Source organism: Fukomys damarensis, unplaced genomic scaffold (genome assembly GCF_012274545.1).
Source record: "Fukomys damarensis isolate Sample0158 unplaced genomic scaffold, DMR_v1.0_HiC HiC_scaffold_13, whole genome shotgun sequence".
Classification (NCBI taxonomy): domain Eukaryota; kingdom Metazoa; phylum Chordata; class Mammalia; order Rodentia; family Bathyergidae; genus Fukomys; species Fukomys damarensis.
The window spans coordinates 34,414,812-34,421,068 of record NW_022900925.1 but is presented as its reverse complement, the minus strand read 5'-3'; the positions used below and the strand labels follow the sequence as shown (position 1 = coordinate 34,421,068).

General features: G+C 51.6%; 1 long non-coding RNA gene across 1 annotated transcript; it reads right to left on the bottom strand.

Moving 5' to 3' along the window:
- Positions 1–1,813: 1,813 nt before the first annotated feature.
- Positions 1,814–4,231, bottom strand: LOC104859489. Its single transcript, XR_779399.1, has 3 exons — positions 4,200–4,231; positions 3,962–4,083; positions 1,814–1,840 (listed from the first exon to the last, which is right to left on the bottom strand). It is a non-coding gene; the product is annotated as an uncharacterized LOC104859489 (long non-coding RNA).
- Positions 4,232–6,257: the final 2,026 nt, after the last annotated feature.

Sequence of the window (6,257 nt, the reverse complement as noted above, 5' to 3'; positions counted from 1 at the left end):
CAAGAGCAGGCGCAAGAAGCCTCCCAGGGGACTGCATTTTGATTCTGACATCTTCTCTGTTTCCTCCTATTTCGCCCTTGTCTTGATGATTTTCACCGATCATCCTGTGGTTTGGTTTCAGTTGTCCTTTGTTGCCAGGATGGAGCTATCTTGGTTGGATGGAGGTATCATGGTTTAAGTATGTGGTGTCCTCTGGGGGATCATGCATGGAGGGCTGGATCCCCAGCAGCAATGTTGAGAGGCGGGACCTGGAGAGGTGGCTGAATCATGAGGTGCAATGGAGTCATCCACTGGTGAGTACACAGCCACACAGCTGGAGGAAGCAGGTCACTGTGCTGTGCCTTTGAAGGGGACCCCCGTCCCTGTCCGCAGCACCCCCTCTTTTCCTTCCTGGTTCCCATGAAGAGAGCGGCTCTCCTTCCTTGGTACTAACCGTGGACCTGACCCTCTGCTACCCTGAGCCCAAGCAAACCCTTCCTCCGTCCGTTGTGCGTGTCAGGGTCTACGTCCCGATAACGAAACTCTGGCTGGCAGAGGGAAGCGGAGACATCTGGGAGTTGGTGTTAGACCTTTTCACCACGCTGGACCACACAGCTGAGGGGCTCGGTCTCGCTCTGGAGGGCAGCAGCCCCGGAAACCACAGTGCACCCCCAGGCGGCAGCAGGAAGAGGTACAAGCCCGGTTGCTTGTTGAGGCTGCATTTCAGCAGAGTTCACAGAGTATGACAAGGAAAACAAAACAAAATCAATACAGGTAAACCAAATTCATTTGAAATAATGATCCTGAATCAAGAAACATAAGCTTCCCATGGTAATATCCACGTGTATCGCAGATAATCAATGAGATTGGCCGTGGTGGCGCACACCTGTCATCCCAGCACCTGGGAGGCTGAGGCAGGAGGATCGCAGGGAGTTCGAGGCCAGCCTGGGTGACATAGTGAGACCCTGTCTCGAAGCAACAACAACAGCAAAAAAAGATAATCAACCAGAAATCAGTTGGAGAATGAGTTTAGTTTTATCCAAAAACCACGTTTAAGAGAAGAAACAGACTGGATAACAAAAAGACACCAAGCAGCCCTGATTAGAAACTTTAGGTCCACTCACAGCTGGTAAAGAAATTTGAATATCTTGTGGACATAATAACTTAACATTAGATCTTGGCTAATCTATACACTAAGACACATCGGAATTGTAGGAATTTCATACAGCTTTGGAACATTTTCATAGTATGGAATAGTAGTGCACACACCTTTAATCCCAGCATGTGGGAGGCTGAGGCAGGAAGATCAGCATGCAGTAAGGCCAGCCTGGGCTATGTAGTGAGACCCTGTCTCAAAAAAGAAAACAAATAATGAATTTATATAAATATAGGTCTAACGTGTGTCTTATGGACTTTGAGGGGCCCTTTGGAAATCCCAACATTAGTTCTAAACCCTAAAGTCTTAATTTCAGTCTGTTAAGTTTAAAACATGTAGTTTAATGGGATCATTATGAAATAAGATCAAGGTGTTAAAACAGGGGCTGCAGATGTAGCGCAGTGGCACTGCGCCTTCCTCTCAAGCACAAGGTCTTGAGTTTGATCCCCAGTACTGACAAAAAAAAAAAGCCCCAAACACTTTTTTTTTTCAGATGGGGTCTCACTGGGCCGGGGATTTAGCTCAGTGGTGCCACCGCCTGCCTCGCAAATGCATGGACCCAAGTTCGCGCCCCCGTACCAAAAAAAAAAAAAAAGAACAGAACAGATAGGGTCTCACTATGTAGTCCAGGCTGGCCTTGACCTCATGGTGATCCTCCTGTCTCAGCCTCCTGAGTGAGGAGGTTTCAGGTGTGCACCAGCATGCCTAGACAAAACAAAGAGTTTTAAAGATACAAAACACAATGAATAGAGCCGAGGATTTAGCTCAGTGGCACCGCAGGGGGCATCTGCCTTATAAACTCAAGGTCCTGAGTTCAATTCCCAGTACCCAAAGCAAAACACAATAAATAGCCGGGGTGGTGGTACATGCCTGTAATCTCAGCACTTGGGAGGCTGAGGCAGGAGGATGGTCATGAGTTCGAGGCCATCCTGGGACACACAGTGAGTTCAAGGCCAGCTAATAGCAAGACTCTGCCTCAAAAAAAGAAAAGAAAAGAAAGAAAGAAAAAAGAAGCCCACAGTAAACAATAAAATGATTTTTTAAGGCAAGGTACCTAAAAAGTGAAGAGGAAAAACACAATTTCCTTATTAAGAGCAGATGAAAAAAAAAAGCAGATCAGTGTGTTTAAATTCAGGGCACAAAATTGAGTTCTGCAATGCACTTTTGGCATGTGTTCAGCCGCCACGAAAACTTGGAAATCACGTGCGTCTGACCACATCTGAAGCCTTCAACCAAGCTCTGTTCCCGAGAGGGCAGCCTAGGTCCCGCTGAGAAAGGCTAGGGACCCAATGGCGATCCTCCTGCCTCAGCCTCCTGAGGGCTGGGATCACAGGTGTGCACCACCACACCCCGCAAGGTGTGGGGCAAGAGAGTCAGCAGTTGATTCTTAGAAGGGAAACAGAGGGCCCTGTGGGATTCTGGCTCTTTTCATGTCCTCGGTTGGCTACTCATGTGTGGTGACATTGTCCTGGACACACAACCTCCAGGAGTGTGAACTTGACAAACAGGTTGTGCAAGGAGCCAGACCCCCACCTCCCCTTCTAAGGAGCTCTGGGCCTTTCTGGCTTCCTGTCTCCCAGGGATCCTCAGGGCGAGACCTCTCTTCCCTGGTTCAGACTCACACTCACGTGTAGGACCCAAAAGAAGCACACAGATACACAAAACTATCTTCAAAGTGTCTCCGTTTCCTGACAGGCAGGGTTCTTTTGCTTTCAGCTGCATAAAAGCAAAATACCATCACGTATGACGCCGTCAGTATACAGTACCTGTAACACCAGCCATCAGGAAGCTGAGGCAGGAGGATCGCTGCAAGATCAAGGCCAGACTGGGCTACGTGGTAAGACCCCTGTCTGAATCTTACCCTTCCCCAAAAAAATTTCTATTCTAAAAGGATACAAGGTTCCAGTGATCAGGAAGAAGCAGAAAAGGCAAATTTAAATAATGAAGGAACCAGCAGGAAAACAGGCTTGAAAGACAGCAAACAAAATGGGACGAGTGAGGAAACCCAGATCTGGGAACCAGGACCGCGGTCTGGCCGCGGGCATTTAAGCCACCTGGCAGCTCACATACGAGGTAGTTCAGGTGGTTTTTAGACAAATACACACACTCACAAATGTACACACACACACACACACACACACACACACACATCTCAATATATATTCCAGGCTGATCTTGAGCTCAGGGCGACCCTCCTGCCTCAGCCTCCTGTGTGCTGAATCACAGGCGTGTGCCACCTTCCTTCTTCCTCCCGAGGAGTTTTTCTCTCCAGGAACAGAATCCTGTGTTTCCTCTCTCCGCCATCAGGCTTGTTCTAGAATATTCCCCCTGCAGGAGTGCGAGGTCCCTGTCACCTCCCACCCCATGTGCGGGATCCCCACGAAAGAACCCAACAGGCCCAGTGGCTGAGGCAGCCGTCATTTGTGGAAATCCAACACAAGGCCAGGCAGTGCCGTCGCAGAGCTATAGCGGTTACTATAGAACAGCACTGGCTTTTTTAATGAATATATTTTAAATATGTATTTGCTCGTACTATTAGTATGTGTGTGATAATCTTCAATCTCCTTGTGTGGGCACAGACACAGCCTTCCTACCCGAGGAACAGCCCCTCTCCCCACTTCCTGTTGCCTTCTCTTTTGCCACCGCCTGGCCTCACAAGTTCCATCCCCGGTACCAAAACAAGACCTGTTGAAAGCGGTGAGTCTGAGTTACTTGACTGAACAGGATAGCCCCAAGGAGCATCTGTTTTCCTACAAATGACTCGAGCCCACCCTTCTTCACGACACAGTAATACTCCACTGCATGTAAAAACCCCGTCATCCTTACCGGTTCCTTTGTCGATGGACTTGTGGGCCGTCTCCCAGGTTTAGCTACTATGTGTTGGGCTGCCGTGAACGTAGGGTGCCTGGGTCACTGTATGTGATGACTTTAACTCTTTCGGGAGGTCCCTAGAAGGGGAACAGCTGGGTCAAATGGCATTTATGATTTTATCAGTCCGGTCAGCTGACGGTATCACATGTCAATCTCTCCTCAGTGCTTTTTGTTCACAGCTCAGAAGTCTTACTTTTTTGAGACAGGTTCTCACTATGTAGACCATGCTGGCCTCCAACTCCTGCGATCCAATCCTCCTGCCTCAGCCTCCCAAGGCACGTGGGCCACCACGCCCAGCTTGACTCCTCTTCCCCTCAGGGAAACTTTCACCTAAAAAGAGATTTAAAGGCAAGTTCTTTCAAAACGAGTCAGCGACATAGTTCTGATTCTTGCTGAGCCTTGGAAGCTGCACCAGATTCCAGACTGGGCATCACCAGGCCCTGCGGAGAGGCTCAGGGAACCCTACTTCCTGTCCTGCCCCGAACCCGTAGGCTGAGCTGGAAATGAAAGCAGGGCTTTCACCAGCTGCAGTGCCCCACACCGGACGCGGGAAGCTCAGGAGGAGCACGGAGAGCGAGAGTGAGTCTCTCTCCCTTGTGAGCCCAAGATCACTGACCTTGCTGGAAGCTGGGCCTCAGGTCATCCCGGCACTGAGGAGGCTGAGGCAGGAGGATCCTGAGTGTTCAAGGCCAGCCTGGGCTACATAGTGAGTTCAAGGCCGGCTTGAACTACATAGTGAGACCCTGTCTCAAATCAAAGAAAGAAAGAAAATATAAAATAAAATTTTTGGGAAAACAACTTTATTTGGGGGCTTCGGTACCAAATGGGAGCTGGAAGGGCGCTCAGGCCGCTCCTGGCCTCGCAGGCTGCTGGGGAGGGCAGCTGTCTCCCAAGGCCGGCTCTCCGGTTCTCCGGCACACTGCGGAGGCCCCATGCCCGTCCCCACCCGGGCTGTGAGGCAGGGTTCCCGGAAGCCTGCCTGGGCTGGGTCGCCTTGCTCCACACGGAGGTGGGGGCGCATTGGAAAGTGGGGACTCTCCATCTCCCTGCTGTCTGGAAGCCACCACTCCCTCTCCTGAGTTCTCTGGGGACCCCACAAGCCCAGCTGCTCCATGCTCCTCCCCTCCTGCATCCTCCTGGGATGGGCTGGCCCTTCTGACATGCCGTCTGTGATCCTCCTGCCTCAGCCTCCCGAGGGCCGGGATGATGGGTGGGCACCGCAGCAGGCTGAGGAGTTTGACATTCAGCCTTAAAAAGACAGTGCCAGAGGTTGGCCTCCCAGGTCCTGGGCATGGCTGAAATTACCCAAGGATTTTGAATTTACTTAGGAAATTGCCAGTTTGTCAAAGGTGCCAGCTAGAAACCGGCCCACAGCCCTGGAAGAGCGGAAGCCCTGCTTGGCCACAGGACAGCAGCAGCCACGGTGGCAGGGCCGAGGGCCCCAGGGAGAGGCCACCCTTGGTGGAGCCAGGATTGTGGCTGTGAGGGCTGTGTGCGGGCAGCCTCAGGGGCCAGGCCACCCCCATCCTGGGCTGCTGTGCCTGGCCAGGACTCAGTACCCAGGACAACAGGCACCTGGGACCACACCAAGGGTTTTCCCAAGGTTGGGTGCCATGTGCTTCAGAGGGAGTCTGAGGGAGTCCCAGCCCCTTTGATGGCCCCCAAAGTGTGATCAAGGCCACCTCATGTGGTGGTGCACACCTGTCATCCCAGTACTGGGGAGGCTGAGGCAGGAGGATTGCCTGGAGTTCGACGCCCGCAGCCTGGGTGACATAGTGAGTTAAAGGCCAACCTGAGTTATACGGCAAGAGCCTGGGACAAAAAAAGCAAAAGAAAAGTACAATCAAGCCCTAGGTTTTCAGAGCCTCCAGGATTCCTGCAACATCACAGGAAGCTCGATTGGCGGAGAGCAAGTGACCAGCCCTGGCCCTGATGAGCAGTGTGCCCCATCATGTCCTCCCCGACGCCCATGGCTGTCCCCAGTCCCCTCTGCCCTGCAGCCAGCGTGCAGCTCTGGGCTTGCTGCCTGTGTTTGTTTTAACGCTTGATGATCCTCCTGCCTCAGTCTCTCCAGTGCTGGGATGACGGGTGCGGACCACTGGACCCGGCTCATAATTTTTAAAAATACAGCCAGTTGCCAGTTGTTTTTATTTGATTTTTAATTTATTTTATTGTCATCAACGGGTGTCTAGAGTACAAGATCCCCCCGGGAGGTGGTGGCCGCCCCTGGCTCTTTTCCTTCTTGTTCCTG